The sequence below is a fragment of the Lactuca sativa genome, chromosome 8 (genome assembly GCF_002870075.4).
Source record: "Lactuca sativa cultivar Salinas chromosome 8, Lsat_Salinas_v11, whole genome shotgun sequence".
NCBI lineage: Eukaryota > Viridiplantae > Streptophyta > Magnoliopsida > Asterales > Asteraceae > Lactuca > Lactuca sativa.
In genome coordinates this window covers 178,998,825-179,019,056 of record NC_056630.2, presented here as the reverse complement: position 1 = coordinate 179,019,056, position 20,232 = coordinate 178,998,825, and positions in this window count along the sequence as shown.

Below are 20,232 nucleotides of genomic sequence, written 5' to 3'. Positions count from 1 at the left end.
TATGGGTTGATTATGTAAATCATCTATATCTTATATAGTGGGCTAAGAGGCTCCATGGATTATCAAGTTGGGTTCTACCCATAGGATGCTCCATGGGAGTTACAAACCCATGGGTCATGGAAATGAAGAGTCTTGACACATTAGGGTTTACATGGTGTAACCCTAGATGTGTCAACACTATATAAGAGTCCCATTCTCCACAAAATTGGCTACACAAGTTAGACACTAAGAAACTAGAGGGCTTGGCCGATTTTGAGAAGTGTGTGTTATCTCAAGAGTCTTTCCAAGAGCATTTGGTGTTATGTGAAGCATTTGAGGTATCACACTTGGGGTGCTAGGCTCACAAGGTTTCAAGGAACACAAGCAACAACAAGGTAAGTTATTCTATCTATGATTCAAGTTAAAATTGTTCCCATGTATGCTAGATAGGAATATAACCTTGGAATTCAACTTTGCATGATAATTAGACAAACATAGATCCAAGGTTATTAGGGTTGCATGTACACTTAGGAAGTGTTAGAATGCTCAAAACCCATCAGTATGTCTGTGCTTGTATAGATGCATATAAATAATGATTGAAGGACTTAGGAAGGCTTGTCCGCCCTATTTCCTTTTCTTCGTTGAGATGTGGTTTGGTGGGATCGGATGTCCATCCGAAGGTCGTTTGATTCATTACTTATATATTATGTACACAAGTATAGACATACGGGTTTACTTCAGTCAATTCAGTTAAGAGTCTCTACCTCTAGTTCAGCACTTACATTAGAAACCCACTAGTTGGAAGTCTCTACCCACTATTTGGGATGCATCTTCAGGACACGGCCTTCTCCGTAGTCTAGTTGGTAACCATAGTCTCCTGTAGGGAGAGCAGACATTGTGTATAGATCTATACGGGATTGACAACCCTGCACCCAGACTGCTAGCTACAGTCCCGGCCTACCAAGCCAACGGGTGACAAATGTCACATCTTATAGACACTTGTAGGGCGTCTGGAACTCTATTCAGTATGGTTACGAGTATCCCAGGTTGCCTTATAATTCATGGCCTTAAGGTAACGGTATTTCGCCAGCAATTTACACTGTTTGCTGGTAATTCATTTTCAGAGTCGCACTGTTTTGACCTTACAAGACGTATCTTTCATTTGATACTATCTGGGGTCTGTCTCCTCTGTTTTGAACTTACAAGACGTATCTATCATTTGATGCTGTCTGGGGTCTGTATCCACTGTATTCACAGTATCCACTGTATTTACTGTATTCACTGTTTTAGACCTTGCTAGACGTATCTTTCATTTGATATTGTCTGCGGTCTGTATTCACTGTTTTGGACCTTACCAGCTGTACCTTTCATTTGGTACCTTCTGGGGTCTGTGTCTCTATTTGTTAGACTGAACCAGGCGTATCGTTCGTTCGATACTCTCCTAGAGTCTATGATTCCTTGCCTTAGTTAGCAGTCCTCACTTCTGAGGCCTATGTTATTCCTTGATGTCATTTGCTTTCCTCGATAATCAAATTCAGTATTTTGATAATGGTAGCAATTTAGGGAAAATAAATTTTTACCACATAACACTGACCAGTCTTTGTAGAAGGCTGTTTTTATTAAAGAAAATATAGGATTTTCTGGAAAGGACTCTAATACACTGAAATCTCTTAAACTGCTACTTTTATTAAAGTTATTTGAATGAAAACGTCACTAAATGCTTATGAACTCACCATCATTTGTAAAAATGATGATACTCGCTTTTCAAATAACTTGTATTCTCAGGTTAGCATTAGACAGGTACATCCCTGGAGCAGTTGATGAAGATAGCTTAGTGCCATACCGTAGTTACTTATATTTGTTTGTATACTTTGATACGTTGTAATGTAACCATGTAAAATTATTACTATTAATGCAATGTCTTGTTGCACTTTGATTACTATAATGCATGTGTTGTGATACTTGACATGACGTCATCCACCCCAGAACGTTTCCGCCGTTCCGGTTTTGGGGTGTGACACTTTAACATACCACCATGGTTTGGATACCATCGTCCGGTAATGTTAGGTCACCATGAATTGCACATCATGGTTCGACCCTTTAACATACCACCATGGTTTATTACCATGGCCCAATAATGTTAGGTTAACATGGCTCGCACATCATGGTTCGACCCTTAGATATATCGTTATGGTCCTTACACCATAGTCTGGTCATATTAGTTCACCATGATTGGGATCTCATGGTTCGACTTTTAAAAAGAACACCATGGATTGGGTATGGCAAATCATCATTTGACCCTATGGATTGAATAAAGTTGAGTTCGTTTTCAAATTCTTATGTTTCCTTAAAATTACTATTAGTAACCCCAAAATGGACTAAGCAAGGAACAACCAATTGAGTAAGCGTAAGTTAAGAATATGCCTTCAAACAACAGTGTGCATAAAACAAAAAAAGATTAAATTTATATAGAGAAATTACAAAAAAATGTTATAGCCAATACAAAAATTAATATTTAGTTCAATCACGCTAAAGCAAACACATTAATCAACATCAATGGCCGAGTGAGGGTCCTCCAAATGCTCCTTCATTAAACCCACGTCTATACTATCGATATTTAGCATCTTGAAAAAAGGATAGTCATAATTGGTAAGATCAGAGAAGCGAGGCAATATAACTTCTTCGGTGTTCGGATACAAGTACAAAACCTTTTTTCCATCAATCTCCACCGAGTATTTGATCTTCATCTCAAGGCAAGACCAGTGTAGGCCAAGTTCGACAACAATATATTGAAGAGCAACATTCATCGTGCTAAACTCTTTAGAGAGACACAAATACCAAACCGAAGAAGATATCCCCACCCATAAGAGCCAACGAAGTTCTTCAGATCTATGCTTGACCAGGTGTTATTGAAAAAAGACTTATTGTTTAGAAGTAGAGGGTTTGGTCCGTAATTCTTTACCACGAGTCTTCTGATCTTTCAGTTTAAGCTAACAATCGGCGAGACTCTCCTTAGGTTGGTCAATTTGGGTTCCTTTATTAGAACAAACAAAGCCCCATTCAAAGTTATGTTTGGTAATTTCTTCCAATTTTGTGGCCAGGGCAGCACGATGGTTACTCTCTTTTCTAATTACGTTCTTCAGCTTGACATTCACCCTCATAAGCTCTTCATGGAGTTGGGAATAATGATCCAACACTCGATGTAAACAACCATTTTTAGTAGCAAGATCACCCTTCTCCAAGACAAGCCTTGATTTTTCCCTCTACAGAGCTTGATAGTTTGCCCAAAGATCTTCTAAAATCTCAAAATCCCTCTCAAACTTAATCCTCTGCATAGTAGAGGCAGTTGCCCTAGCTTTACTCCGCAATAAAACCTTGTTCATCCAGTGCTTGCCCTCCAAGATATGGGTACGGTCCTTATACATAACCTCTTCATCGGTCATGTTTCCCAAGGAAGGCAGTTAGGAAAACTTGGTATTGGTAAATGGATGAAAGAAGGGTGGCAGTAAAGAGGCCACTGACACTAAAACCAGCGGGGATGTTGGAACAAAAGACAAGTACCGCCTATTAACAGTTCAGTATCATTTCTTTTCTTTTCAAAAAAAAAGAGGGAAGGAATGAGACATATAAGAAGTACTTACCCGTTTTTGGAGGAGGAAAAAGCTCAGAAGAGGAGGAACCAGGGGAGGTTCGACATAATCAAAATTCGTTACATTGAGTTAGGGAGTCTAGGTTAATAACATTAGCAGGATATGATGTAGCCTCGGTGGATATAGGAACAATTGGAGTAACAACTAGAGCATCGGTAGAAACTATGGGATCAAAATTTTGTGCATAATCCTGGGAAGAAAAAGAGTCGAACAGCCTCTGACAAAACATAAGCTTTAAAAGCTCACCCCTACGAAGATGAACCTTGGTGGCTGAACCACTAGGGATTGATTTAGTAGTAATAGCCGAGGAATTTGATTGAAGATGGGTTGGATAGACTGTGGCTTCGGAAGATGCTGGAGGATCCTCTGGAGAGAATGAAATTAAATCTACAACATAAACTAAGGAAAGATCAGAAGTTACCAAGCAGTCATGAAGTGGCTCACCGGACGAAGCAGAAGTTATTGGTGGAAGGTTAAACGCGACACAACAACCCTAGGGTCTTGATTAGAGGAAGAATAAGTAGTACACATTTTCTTAGGAGAAGATAGAGGATGAATACCATTAGTAATTGTAACATCCGGATTCCCAGGTATATTATTTTATTCTTTTATAATGAATTCTTAAAGAGAAACTCGGCGAGTAGGAGCCCCGACTTGTCGAGTAGGATCGCGATTGGAGTGGTCTGGTTAATGAGGGACTCGACGAGTCCACGCTATTTAATGAAACCCTAATTTTTCGGGCTTGCGCCCTATTTAAAGGCCCTTATGGCCGTCATTTGTGGCCACCAGTCCAGTGAGAGAAACCCTTGAGTGCTGGAGCGTTTTGAGAGAGAGAAAAAGCCATTATTGACCTTTGTGGTGTTGTTTAGCAAGAAGAAGGAGGTTCTAGCCAAGGAAGAGCAAAGGAGGTTGCTATTCTGAGGATTTGAAGCTAAGACCATTTCATTTGAGGTATTACTTCGACTATTCTTCTGTTTTGGGAAGGATTTATGGTTTTAGGGTTTCTTGTGCTTTTGTCTAAGTCGATTGGAGGTCCAAATAGTCCCTTCTGGTGATGAGACTTTAGATCTGGATCCAAAGAGGTCCAGAGAGCCTTATTCTTCAAGCTTTATGAAGAACAATGGAGGTCATGACCTTGGGTTAAGGTATTTGGGGCTAAATCATCATATATGGCCATATGGTTGTTGCATGTGCATCAAGATTGAGACTTTACATGATTATAGTGCTTGGGAAGGGCAGATCTATGGATTAGAGGAACAGATCTGACCTCAGAAGGTCGTTTGAGTGAGTGCATGGTATGTACTCGCCGAGTCCATGGGAGGACTCGACGAGTTGAGTCGGGTTGCCCCGTGACTCGCGATCTGTGTCGACTCGTGGAATGTAGGGTTGACTCAGTGAGTCAAGGGAGAACCAGGGGCGAAGAGGACAGGCGTGTACTCGCCGAGTCACCTTAGTCCACTCGGCGAGTAGGGTCAGCTGAGATCGTTGACTTTCATTGACCTTTAGGATTCCGGTCAACAATTGGACTTTTGAGTCAAGGAGGGGTAAAATGGTCTTCTACCCTTTTGTGGGATTGTAGAAAGGGGTGTAGCATAGCCTTGAGAGCCTTTAATGATTTGGAATGATTATTTATTGTGATTAGGCGAGGCTAGGTCGTCGTTTCGAGAATCAGAGATATCGAGCATGTGAGATTCTAGACATCATACGAGGTGAGTCTTCTTACTATATTGTACCTGGAAGGGTACCTATGTGTGACCGGAAGGTCTAGTATGTTATGAGATATAAGCATTGTATAAGTTTCCTGTTTTGTATGCGCTATGTATGTGATTTGTCTTCTTTGTTCGATATGGGCTGGAAGGCATTATGTTATGGGCCGGAAGGCATTATGATGTGGACCGGAAGGTCGGGGAGTTATGGACCGGAAGGTCGACACGGGTAGGACCAGAAGGTTTACCGGGTTGGGACAGAAGTCCCCTGATACACATGGACCGAAAGGTTGTGTGGAGTATGGCCTGGAAAGGCGTATGTGTGTAAGGGGTATATTGGGGAACTCACTAAGCTTCTTGCTTACAGTTGTTGTGTTATGTGTTTCAGGTACTAGCAAGGACCGTGGGAAGGCGCCGACATGACTCGTACACACACACGCAGGCGGATTTGGATATAATTGATCTTGGGATTTGATATGTTTTGTACTATGATTATGAGACTTTGGATTTTTATGGTTTGATTTGGATGAATTTATGTTTTTAAGAAATGAAAAGTTGTTTTGAAAAATTTTCGTTGTTACAAGTTGGTATCAGAGCCTTGGTTTGAGAGATTCAGATGCACCTTCGGGCGTAACTGAACTCAAACTGAGGATTTGAGAAAAATTTCAAACAATAAAAACTAATTTTTCTAAAAAGCAAGAGATTTTGGGACAACCAGAGCGGAGCAGTGTGTACGGTCAGCCAACGCCCAGTCGGTGAACCCTAAAATGCCCTTACGTTACGTGTTATGGGATATGATATGTTATATTATGCATGATAGAGCTGGCTAGGTACTCATATTAGGACTATGGTGGCCTGATTTTGTGATGCCTTAGCCTAGGAAGGATTGTGCTGCTATGTGATCCTTGAGAGCGAGTAGGTAGCAGTGAGGGGCTGATAAGAGGTCTACCGAAGGGTAGCCTACGTCAGTGAGATGTAGAGTACTTGTGATCTGGGATCCAAGGAGGAGGACTTAGGGTGAATACTGATGCGGTGTAGGCGGTAGTATAAGGGCCCGTACTACCGAAGACACCGGAGCAGTGTGCACTCTAAGTAAGAATCCTTTGGGTACTAAGGAACAAGTAGGGTCGAGTTATCGAGTGTGAGCATGCTCGAATGAGTCTTTGATATTATTATGTTGTATCTTAGAGGCATCATGGTTGGGACACACCATAGACCTGAGGCGAGCGGTGTGAGTGACGATGAGATTCGTCAGATGATCCACGAAGAGGTGGCTGCAGCGATTAGGGCCGAGATTCCGGAGATGTTTGGGTCTATCAAGACTACTCTCATTGAGACTTTAGATGAGCGGTACACCGCGGTGACTGAGGCTACAGCCGCTGCAGGTACAGCAGCTGTGGCTGCTACCAGGCCTCAGGGAGGTGACTCGTTGGTGTTCCAGGAGTTCAGCAACACGAAGCCACCCGAGTTTGATGGGACGCAGGATCTGATCGCTGCGATGAGATAGATTTCTGATATTAAGGGATGCTTCTATACGTGTTCTTGTCCGGAACACTTGAGGGTGCGGTTCGCTTTGAACCAGCTTCGCTTGGGAGCGAAGGATTGGTGGAAGTTCGTAACAGCGAGCTTCACTCTTGCAGAGATTTCAGCGGTGACCTGGGAGAGGTTCACCGCCATGTTCAGAGATGAGTATGTTCCCCTGGTGGAGAGGGAACGGTTGGTTCATGAGTTTTTGACCCTCAAGCAGGGTAGTGATTCAGTTACAGTGATGACTCCGGTATGGGACGCCATCCGAGGGGCCCAGGCGGAGGCCGTGAGACCGAAGAACCGCAAGAGAGAGCGAGTGATCGGTCAGGTATCAGATTTTGTTACCGATAGCCGAGGACTTATGACCTTCCAGGGTCGGGTTTGGGTACCGTTTTTGGGCGAAACGCGTACCGTCTTGATGGAGGAGGCGCATAAATCAAAGTTCTCGATCCACCCTGGGGCCACTAAGATGTATTTGGACCTGAAGAAGGAGTATTGGTGGCCCTGTATGAAGAGGGGTGTTGCATGGTTCGTGGAGAGGTGCTTGACTTGTCGCAAGGTTAAGGCCGAGCACCAACGCCCGCATAGTAAGTTACATCCATTAGAGATTCCCGAGTGGAAGTGGGAACAGATCACCATGGATTTTATCACCAAATTGCCGAGGACTTCCAGGGGTGTCGATGCGATTTGGGTGATTGTGGACCGGTTGACGAAAAGCGCTCACTTTCTTGGTATCAGTGAGAGCTCTTCTGCTGAAAAGTTAGCAGAGTTATACGTGAGGGAGGTGGTATCGCGGCATGAAGTTCCGATCTCGATTGTTTCAGACCGAGATGTGCGTTTTACTTCCAGGTTTTGGAAGAAGTTTCACGAGGAGTTGGGTACGAGGCTGCATTTTAGTACTGCATACCACCCACAGACCGATGGGCAGAGCGAGCGGACGATCCAGACGCTGGAGGACATGCTTTGGCCATGTGTATTGGGTTTCGGCGGAAGTTGGGACACGTATTTTCCTTTGGCTGAGTTTTCCAATAACATCAGCCATCACTCGAGCATTGGTATGCCACCCTTTGAGTTGTTGTATGGGAGGAGGTTTCGGACCCCCATTTGCTGGGGAGAGGTAGGGCAGCATGTGATGGGTAGTACAGAGATCGTGCTTCAGACGACGGAGCAGATACAGCAGGTCAGACGAGGTTGTTGACCACTCAGAGTCATCAGAAAAGTTATGCTGACAGGCGACAATCTGAGCTCGAGTTTCAAGTCGGTGACTTTGTACTCCTGAAGGTATTTCCTTGGAAAGGATTGATCTAATTCAGGAAGAGAATCAAGTTGGGGCCTCGGTATATTGGTCCGTTCAGGGTGACCGCCAGGGTGGGCAGAGTAGCGTATCGTTTGGAGCTACCTGCAGAATTGAGTCAAATTCATGATACCTACCACGTATCTCAGTTGAGGAAGTGTATCACCGATGAGTCGGCAGTGGTTCCCCTAGAGGAAATTCAGGTGGATGCGAGCCTAAACTATGTTGAGAGATCGGTGTTGATTCAGGATCGAAGGATCAAGATTTTGAGAAACAAGGAGGTGTCATTGGTTCAGGTCGAGTAGCAACATCGGAAGGGGTCCGAGCAGACTTCGGAGCCGGAGTTAGAGATGCGTGAGAGTACCCAGAGTTATTTGTTGAAAGAGACTTCGAGGGCGAAGTCTAATTCTATTTGGGGAGAATTGTAACATCCGGATTCCCAGGTATATTATTTTATTCTTTTATAATGAATTCTTAAAGAGAAACTCGGCGAGTAGGAGCCCCGAATCGCCGAGTAGGATCGCGATTGGAGTGGTCTGGTTAATGAGGGACTCGGCGAGTCCTTGAGTGGACTCGGCGAGTCCACACTGTTTAATGAAACCCTAATTTGTCGGGTTTGCGCCTTATTTAAAGGCCCTTATGTTCGTCATTTGTGACCACCAGTCCAGTGAGAGAAACCCTTGAGTGATGGAGCGTTTTGAGAGAGAGAAGAAGCCATTGTTGACCTTTGTGGTGTTGTTTAGCAACAAGAAGGAGGTTCTAGCCAAGGAAGAGCAAAGGAGGTTGCTATTATGAGGATTTGAAGCTAAGACCATTTCATTTGAGGTATTACTTCGACTCTTCTTCTGTTTTGGGAAGGATTTATGGTTTTAGGGTTTCTTGTGCTTTTGTCTAAGTCGATTGGATGTCCAAATAGTCCCTTCTGGTGATGAGACTTTCGATCTGGATCCATAGCGGTCCAGAGAGCCTTATTCTTCAAGCTTTATGAAGAACAATGGAGGTCATGACCTTGGGTTAAGGTATTTGGGGCTAAATCATCATATATGGCCATGTGGTTGTTGCATGTGCATCAAGATTGAGACTTTACGTGATTATAGTGCTTGGGAAGGGAAGATCTATGGATTAGAGGAACAGATCTGACCTCAGAAGGTTGTTTGAGTGAGTGCATGGTATGTACTCGCCGAGTCCATGGGAGGACTCGACGAGTTGAGTCGGGTTGCCCCGCGACTCGTGATCTGTGTCGACTCGTGGAATGTAGGGTTGACTCAGTGAGTCAAGGGAGAACCAGGGGCGAAGAGGACAGGCGTGTACTCGCCGAGTCACCTTAGTCCACTCGGCGAGTAGGGTCAGCTGAGATCGTTGACTTTCGTTGACCTTTAGGATTCCGGTCAATAGTTGGACTTTTGAGTGGAGGAGGGGTAAAATGGTCTTTTACCCTTCTGTGGGATTGTAGAAAGGGGTGTAGCATAGCCTTGAGAGCCGTTAATGATTTGGAATGATTATTTGTTGTGATTAGGCAAGGCTAGGTCGTCGTTTCGAGAATCAGAGATATCGAGCATGTGAGATTCTAGACATCATACGAGGTAAGTCTTCTCACTATACTATACCCGGAAGGGTACCTATGTGTGACCGGAAGGTCTAGTATGTTATGAGATATATGCATTGTATAAGTTGCCTGTTTCGTATGCGCTATGTATGTGATTTGTATGCTTTGTTCGATATGGGCCGGAAGGCATTATGTTATGGGCCTAATGGCATTATGATGTGGACCGGAGGGTCGAAGAGTTATGGACCGGAAGGTCGACACCGGTAGGACCGGAAGGTTTACCGAGTTGGGACGGAAGTCCCCTGAGACACATGGACCAGAAGGTTGTGTGGAGTATGGATTGGAAAGGCGTATGTGTGTAAGGGGTATATTGGGGAACTCACTATGCTTCTTGCTTACAGTTGTTGTGTTATGTGTTTCAGGTACTAGCGAGGACCGTGAGAGGGTGTCGGCATGACTCGTACACACACACACACGCACGCGGATTTGAATATAACTGATCTTGGGATTTGATATGTTTTGTACTATGATTATGAGACTTTGGATTTTTATGGTTTGATTTGGATGAATTTATGTTTTTAAGAAATGAAAATTTGTTTTGAAAAATTTCGTTGTTACAAGTAACCGGAGAATCTGAAGGTCGAAATCTACGCTTGTAAGATATAGTAAGAGCGGCACTGGAAGCTCCTTTTGTTGACGGGTCTGGAGGAACTGATGGGGGCTAGAGGTGAATACTTTTAGACGATAAAGGGGTAAGACCAATGGACCTCATTGGGCTGTTGGGAAAGACAGAATCTAGGCTCTTCTCAAATTCACCCCCGACATTGGCATCGGACGATGGGTCGAACTTGGGAGTGGATGAACTTCCCACCTTTACGCCTTTAGATCAACGCTTCTGTTGAAGTCGTTCCAGCAAGGAAATGTCGCACCTCTCAAATTAGGGTCTGAAACTATAGCAGGAGCCCCATAAGTGCAGTCTAATTCACGTAAAATCCTGTTTCGAGTCGTTTCACAATTCGAGGTCGTGACCCGAAGATCAAGTATCATAAGGCTTCGAGCTTTGGGGAAAGAGAGGTTTAGACCCATTTGGATGTGGGTAATGTAGATTATGTAATCCAATAGTTTGGTTTGTACTTTGGAGCCATAGGGTAGAATGGCAAAAGTGGTGTTTCAAACTTCTTTTATGAATTATGGATTTTAGTTTGATGTTTTTTAAGTCAAAATTACTTATATAGGTGTAACATCCCAAAATCCAAGGCCAAAAATTTCAATTTTAATTTAATAATTCATAAAACAGATTATTAAAAATATCATTGAGTTATCCCATATCATAAAAACCCGTAAGTCATATCTCTCAAAACAAGTCATAAATGTCAGAGTACAATTCCCAAGAACATCATAGTGCGGAAAAATAGTGGTGTGATGCGTTGCAGTCATGCTGGCTCCTTTCCATTCGAAGAAGAAGTACCTGAAACCAAAACTGAAAATTGTAAGCACAAAGCTTAGTGATTTCCCCCATCATACCACATACCATATAATAAACATACTGTTAGGAATATCTGTGTGCCCGACCTACCCTACTGAGCATATCGGGGTGCTTAACCTACCCTTGTTAGGCATACCGGGGTACCCAACCTACCCCTGCCAGACATACCAGGGTGTCCGACCTACCCCTGTCAGGCATATCTGCGTGCCCGACTTACCCTCCGGTTTATCTCAATCGGTTCCGGGGACTATTTCACATCTACCGTTACCACATAATAACATATCATAAACATACTGCTAGGCATATATGGGTACTATCTACCCCTTCGGTCTCTTTCAACCGGGAACTATTTCACCCCTCGTACAACTATCACATAATATCACGGCATCCTAGCACATAAAGCATAACAGATAGTGACATACCAAACACTTATCACAAAGACAATCATCTCAACTATAAACAACTACTAGTGGGTCGGCATTGGTGCCTTCGACCTACTTCTACTGGAAGGTAACTCACCTCGCAAAGCTAAGTGTCAAATCTAATGGAAAGGAATCCCCAAAGACTGCTCCAACGACTTCCCGGCTATCATTATCATAACAACACTCAGTCAAAATCCATAATACTCCTTAGGTAAAATTTCTGTTTTACCCCTTGGTGTAATTTGGACCATATCCAAAGCCCAATTCCATTTTGTCTTTCCAAGCCCACTAAAGGCCCAATAATGGCCCAATTTTCTAAATTGGGCCTAACTCCTCAAATGGGCCTTTCCCAAAGCCCAAATATTTCCTTGACCCAATAACTGATTCCTCATGGCACACTAAGGCCTAAAAGCTAAAGAGTCCAAAATTTGGCCCAAACTGAAGCCCAAAAGTCATGCACTCCAACTCAGCGAGTACGTAGGGGGTACTCCTTGGTACGCTAAACGTACAGGATGTATGGCTTGTACGCTGCGCGTACTGGCTTATACGCCCAACATACTACCCTGTTAATCTATATTCCTCAAAAGCGCTTAATCCTTTAAGACCTTACATCCAAATTACATATCTGAGTCCAATAACACGTCTTAACTCATAAAGTTGATTACTTGGTGGCTTGCAACCCACCAAATGAGCCCAAACTTGGAATATAGCAACTAACTTCCAAGGAAATGACCAAAACTCATGCATGGTTACAAAAGGACCTTAAAGAACAAAAATTTACTGCTTATGGGATTCATATATCCCTAAGGGTGGCAACCCTAGGCCTAGAAACAAATTTGAGTCATAAAGATCCATTCTTGGGACTAAAACGGTCCAAAACATCACTACACTAGATCTAAGCATACTTAAGGAAAGTTTTGAACTTTATACCTTCAAAGAGTCCCAACTGATGATGCTATCCCAGATCTATGAGCTCAAGATACTCAAGTTCCTCTTCATTAGCTTATCCTTCCTTCTTTCAAGCTTTTAAGCTCCAAAACAAACTTCACAAGGCCAAACACACACAAGAATGAGAAAAGGGAGGCTATCTAGGGTTTCTGAGGTTGACGGACTGGTAAGGAGGCTGGGGTTTGAGTCATAATGTTGAATTTATATGGCTTAAACCCTAAAAATTAGGGTTTGGAGTCTGCTTGCGTACGCTACGTGTACACACCTTTGCCCCCGCATCCAATGAAGCTCTACGCCCAGCGTACGTCTTCGAGTAGCCCAATCCTATCATCCCACTTGCTTAAGCCCACTCAATAATCCATTACTTATTCCATGGTCCAAACAAATAAATTGCAATTATTTTAAAATAAATATTACCTCAAATGAAGGGCATTACAATAGGGTTGTAGAGCTCCTCAATGCCTTTTAGTGGATATAAAGATCATCGAAAATGGAGTTGGAACAAAAACTTTATGAGTTTTTAAAGTTAGGAGGGTTTTATGCTTAGTCCAGTACGTTGGGTGTACTAGGCATACCAGGAGTACGTTGGGCATACAGGATGTACGTTGGGCATACTAGGCATTCCTAGAGTATGATGGGTGTACCTAGAGTACGTTGGGCCTACGAGATCAATGCCCAAACTTTATTTTCTTGGTTTGAGCCTTATTTAAGCTCCTTAACTTCCCTAAGCCCATTCCATTCTCAGCCTCCACCTCTCCAACACCCTCCCATGAAACCTTAACCCTAGTTTAAGCCTTGTGAGCTAAAAGAAGGTGTTTTTGAGTGCTTTAAAGTGTTCTTATTGCATCTTGGAGTAGAAGGAGCTCATTGGAGATGTGTTGTTTGCAATGGAGCTTGTAGATCCAGAATTTGTTCACCTTGATCTCTCATCTAGAGGCATAAAGTTTGAATCTTGCTAATGCATTTATTAGATCTAGATAGTTTTAGATGTTATGAGCTTTTGGTCATTTTAGTGCATAAAGTTTAGATCTTGAATGTTTGTGACCTTGTTATGGATAAAGTTGAAAACTTTATCCCTCTAAACATCATTGTGATTCAAATCTGAAGGTTGGAGACTTAGACTTAATGGATTAAGTTGAAAAAGATGCACTTTTGGTCCCTTTGATACATAAAGGCTAGATCTTGGTGGTTTGGACCATTCTAATGGATAATGTTGGAAACTTTATCGATTATGGAGCTATTAGGAGCCATAAAAATGTGATCTTGGTCATTCTATTTCTTCTATGCAAGTGTCGTGATGTTTTAATGGATCTATAAGGTATGGTTTTGGCTTTTGGACCTTTTTTAGACATGGAAAGTCATAAAGGTGGAAACTTTATGACTTAGAATGATGTTGTGGGACTAGATCTGAGTGTTGGATGAAAGGAATTAAGAGATTAAACACTTAATGGAAAAAGTGCCATTTGGCCGAGTACGTTGGGTGTACCTTTGAGTGCATTGCACGTACTCATATGGGGTCCCGTTTTTGGATGGTGAGTATGTCATGCGTATGAGTTGAGTACGTTGTGCATACTCAGCCTGAAGTTTTACTTGTTGAATTTGACTTCCATTTGTCGTTGACTTTTTGACCGAGTTTGACCTTGGGTCAAACTTGAGGGTTTTGGGCTATTAATTAAGATTTTATCTGGAATCGGTGTTATTGGATTTGCGGGTACAAGTAGTTCATAAAAGGAGTCGTATCATAGTGCTTCAGAGTTCTTCGATCCATGTGAGTCTTCTCACTATGCTCGTGGATCGAAGGCACCAATGTCGACCCACTAAATTGTGTATGTAAGATGCTAGTTGGCTTTGTTACTCATGCATGTTTGTATGAGCCTCTTTGGTAATATATATATATATATATATATATATATATATATATATATATATATGTGTGTGTGTGTGTGTATGTGTGATGACCAGCTGGGTCTTGCTTGTTATTACTATGATATGTGTTACTATGTACTGAAACTTCGAGTAGTCTCTAGGGTTGCTAATAACCCACCGGGCATGCTGTTTTCCCATGAGACTTCGGGTAGTCTTTAGGGCTGCTGATAACCCATTGGACATGTTGTTTAGCCATTGAGACTTCAGGTAGTATTCAAGGTTGCTGATAAAACATAGTTGTTTATTTGTGTTGTGTTGTGTGTGGCATTTTGGGGAAACTCACTAAGCTTTGTGCTTACGATTTGTGGTTTACGTGTTTCAACTTTTCTTATATTAAAGGAGGGGCACGGTTCGATTGCATCGCATCAATGGGGGACCTATGCACATGATAACTTTTAATGATACTCTGATAAATATTTAAGATCTAGTGGTTGTGATTTGAATAAACACTTAAAGTTTTAATGAAAAATTTTGGGTTGAAATTTGGGGCATTACAAGTTGGTATTAGAGCCTTGGTTTGAGGGATTCAGACATACTCTCGAGTGTGCCTGAACTCAAACTGAGGAATTGGTAAAAATTTATACAAGAAAATGATTTTCTAAAAAGGGGGTGTGATGTGTGCAATCATCCGAGCTCAAGTGAGTAATTCCCAAAATACCCACATGTGATTTATGATTGATGTTTGATGTGAGTAGATGAGAATTTCATGCTAGATTAGGGCTAAGGATATTCTTTGTATTGCATGGTAGGATGCATGATTAGTAGAGATGCCTATATGCATATTGTGTGAGTTGGTAGAGATGCATGCTAATGACTAGCAATCTCCATGATCTTTTGAGGTAGGATTGTTTGTTTATGTGATGCTTTTAGGTCTAGATGCTTGAATACTGCTTGCTTTGTGTTTTGTAGGAATCATATTACTGTAAGCTAGCTATCGCATGAATATGTTAAGTTACCTGCAGTGTGGGTTAAATAATCTTAGAGTGGTTGACTTGGCCTTTTTATGCGCAACTCTCGTTTAAGTCTAACCGTTGGAGGGTTGGGTCTTTTAGTCGAAGGATTATCTAAGCTTTGTTGCATGTAATTTTATTCATGAAGTAGTTAATTGACATTAGTAGAGGTCCTTTAGCAGCTTATGGCAGATTGAGGTGGTAATCCTAGGAGAGCCTTGGAAGCATTTTAGTGCGAGTGGTATGCTGTTTAGCAGACTTTGGAGGGTATCATAATGAGGGAATGACTTAGAGGATTCAATATGATTCTAAGGAAAGTATGGATAGGTATGGAAGGTAGTATTAGCCTTGTATTAAGGGAAGAACATGAATCAAGGAAAGTACTGGAAATTCTAAAGAGCTGGTTGAGGGTAGGAACGTGGTTTGGCACCATGAATCTGTTGTGGCATTTTGGGTATTATCAGCTTTTCAGTTAAGGTTGTCCAGGAAGAAGACATGTATGATGATTGTTTGGGCCTTAGTGGCCATGTCATTTGGAGTGGAATGGTGCAAACCTATATGAGTAGTTGATTTTGAGGTCTTGGGGGCTATACTTGAGGTAGTTTCAGTCTGAGTCATGGGACTCAAGAAGGGAACGATATGGATCAGTGGCTTGAGGATTGTAACCTTGAGGATGAGTGATCCGCCGATGAATTATGATGTAACTTTCTATTACATGGATTTTGTTCTTTTAGTTTTCTGAGTTGGAGAAAAGACAGATAAAGCATATGATTCCAGAGATTGGAGGACGACCCAGTGGGGGAAATCGGATGGTTACGGTATCCGTGACAAAGGTGGAAATAATCGAGAGGATTCTTGTGGTTTGATAGCCTCGATATAATTTCATATGTAGAAAGAAGTCATTTTCGTGGAGACTGTAAACGATGAGGACCAGGTGTATGCTTTCCTTGAGTTCAGTTAGAGCGTGTTCTGGCAGTTTGTTCCAGGTGATCAGGAGAAGAGAATCGGGAACAACAACTTTCATTGTCTATGTTATATCTTGATTATGTGGATGATGCCTCATGTTTTTATCATTGTGTCTCACGATGGTGTGAAGGTCAGGATTCAGAGGCAAAGTGTGTGGTAGTCCAAATGTTCTTAGATGGAGAATCGATGCTATGAATGGGCTATCGGAGTTATTGCTTGTGCATTTGCAAGGGATTCTTCATGATAGAGGCAAATATGATTGGGAAGTTTCCGAGGTCTCCATCTAAGATTCGAAATGTCTTTGAGTTGATGGGTCTTTACCTGGGAGATTATCTTGCGTTGTGTTTTACATTCCAAGAGTCAGGGATGGTATGTATCTTGTTGAGTCGGTTTGAAGTGTGGTTTGTCTGCAACGTTAATTGGTGATAGTTCAAAGCCAAGCAGGAGAGAACTAAGCATGCTACTCGAAAGATCATCGATCTGTTTGAGTTCATGGTTCTAGAAGAATGGGTTGCAGGAATTAACAGTTCAGGTATGCAATACTTTGGTTCAAGTAAAGGGTGCAGAGCAAGTTGCCTCAGGTGTATGTGCTTGGGAATACATGAGATTTCCTTGCAGCAGGAAGATATTGGTCAAGGAGCTTGTTGTAGCCAGTGGTCCCTTTCGGGGATGCCGACGACCTGGTGAATAAGTGGTTAGGTTGCTTGGGTTGAGTGTCGGTTGTTAAAGAATTCTTCAGCTCAAGGTATAGATTATTGTTATCGTTGATTTGTCAATCAACTTCAGAATTTTGTGTGTGTAGTTCCGCATAGGTTAGTTCAGTAGAAGATTGGATTGTTGGGTTGTTCCCAGTTTATCCTCGATCGTTGAATGTTCCCATTTAACGTCAGTGGGTAGGGATGCTTCAAAGGTTTTGAGTTGTATAGTTAGAGGTCAATGATCATGATAACCTATCGTTATGTTCTATTTATGGTATATCATAGCTCCTGGAACAGATAGATAATCACTTCAATGTTCTACCCAAGCAACCTATAGAATACTCCCTTTTGACCCATGTTTGCAAACTGGGTCAACCACCCCGATGGTGGTCAACATCTAGATGAGTATGTCCCGCGTACCAGAGGAGTACGACCTGCGTACGTCCTCTGTTTGGCCATTGGCTAATGAGCTTCGGGTTTTGGGTTGTTTATGGACTATCTGGATTTGGGCCTTTGCTAGACTTTGTAAATAAGATGTTTTGGGCTAATTGGTGGTAGTGGATCATGGAGTTAGGCCCAATAAGTAGGTTGGGCCCAATTTAGTAAATTGGGCCAAATAGTGGATTTATGCTTATGGACTTTCAAGTTAAGGACTTGGTGTGGGGATTTGGCCCAACAAAAGGGAATGAACTTAATGACTTATGAGGACACTTAATCAAGGGAGTAATATTGGGTATTAACCTAGTTTGCAAACTTGGTCCTTAAACGTATCCTGGCTCTTCACTTCCAACCCCAAGAACCATAAATGGCAAGGTAATGATAGAAGAGGGTTCGAGAATACCTACCAAATTCTCGGGATGTTACATGTTGAGTATGCCCAACGTACTCATTGAGTTGACTCAGTGACTTTGACATGGATTTTGACTAGGTTTTGACCTAGGGGTATTTGAGGTATTTTGATCTATATCTTGAGATTGTTGTCATTGAATTCATTAAGGTGACTAGTAGAGTTGATCTCGGAGCGGCGTGTTATTCAATTTCCGCATTTGTCTGTGAGGTGAGTTTTCTCACTGTATTCATGGGTCGAAGACACCAATGTCAGCCCATTATTGTGTTATTTAGGCTGATAACTATTGTGTGGAGAGATTTAAATTTTATAAACTTTATTTCTTTTACATTTTTTTGAAAGATAAAAAAAGTTACATCCGAAAAACGAAATGAGTGGAAAAAAGACCCAATAGAATGTCGACATGTGGCGCTAGAGTGGGGGATAGTGAAATTTGGAGGGTACAAGAGTGTGTTCGTTCGATCCCCCCCCCCCCCCCCCCCTCCCCCTTTTTTTCCTTTCAACCCCGTTTAACCTTCCTTGGAAATTAATAATATCTCGTAATTATTTACCAAACTGTCATTTCATCTTGCGATATTTTAACGATAAATAAAATTAAATACCCACCATTTAATTTTTTTCAGACATACGTCAAAGATTTGTCCTCACAATCCTCACCAATTTTTGAGTGCTCATGTAACACCTAGTTTAGGTAAAACATTTTCTTAAATTATTAAACAGGTTTTAGTGGAGTTTAACCTTGGTCACGACGTGAGCACATGCATGTCACGACGTAACCATTCCCCATGAAATGTGTGTATTCTTTGGATGTCACAATGTGACCACATGCAGGTCACGACGTGACAACGGTTACGAAAAACCCTAATTTTAGGGATTTCTCCCCTATTTAAAGGAAGTGAGGTCTAGGGTTAGCTCACCCTCATCCTCCATCACCTCCCCACACCCCCTTGAAACCCTAATCCTCTAAAGTTGATTTTGAGCTCCATTTGGGTGTTTTCTATCCAAGAAGAAGGATTGATTGAGATTGGTGCATCAAATTAACATCCAAGCTTCACCATCATCCATTTTCACAACTTCTGGGCCCTTGTAAGTTCCCAAGTTCAACAATTTATAAGTATATAAGCTTAGATCTGGGTTTTTATGTACCATCTTTCATGTTTAGGCTTGATATAGTGATGTAGGTCCATAAAGTTGCCAACTTTATGGATCTCCAATGTCCCTTTGCTAAGATAAGTGTTGGATTTGAAGTATGGTTAGCTTTTAGGACCCTTGCATGATACCCTAACCCTATTCTTCCTTGTTTTTCCCTAGCTTGTGTTCGGGTCATGCATGTCCAAAGAGCTACGATATTTATGGTGTTCTAGGACAGAGAAACCCTTCTGGAAGGTTTGAATTTCAAGGATTAAAGGGTTAAGATCTTAAAGCTCATTTATGTCCAGAGCATCGTCACGACATGACAACTTGGGTGTCATAGTGTGACAATGGAAGAGTCTCGGCTGTTATGTTTTTATTAGGTCACGATGTGACCAATAGATGGTTACGACATGACGACCGACTGAGTGACCTTGGAATATTGAATTTGACCATTAACTGTTGACCGTTGACTTTGACCGTCAATTTTGACCGTCGGCCTAGCTTGACTTTAGGTTAAATGGAGTAATTTGAGTAGTAGATTAAGGCTTGGTCCTTGTTTGTTGTATAGGTGACATGTAGACCCGATATTTGGAGCAGTAATTAGTTCAACTATCGTTTGGATTTTGAGGTGAGTATTCCTCACTGTACTCGTGGGTCGAAGGCATCAATGTCGACCAACTAGGTTGTGTTATGCATCCTCGTGTACAGGATGTTATGCGGTAGTGATTTGTTAGAATGGTAGATTTGTATGATTATCTGAGTAACAACCCAATTTTCACGACCAAAAATTTCATTTTTTAATCAACACTTTGGAAAACATTTATGAATAAACATCCTTTGAATCCATCATTTCATAAACATATTTCGTGTCCGAAAACCAAAACATAAAAACAACCATAATGTCAGAGTACAAATCCCAGAATATCTCGTAGTGCGGAAAACAAAGAGCGTGTGTGTGATATGCCGCTACCGCGCCAGCTCCTTCCCCTTCGCTGAAGAGGCACCTGAAACAACAACTGAAAACTGTAAGCACGAAGCTTAGTGAGTTCCCCCACCATACCATATACCATATAACCACATAACATACATATATTGTCAAGCATATCTGGGTGCCCGACCTACCCCTTCGGTCCTCTCGACCGGATATTAACTA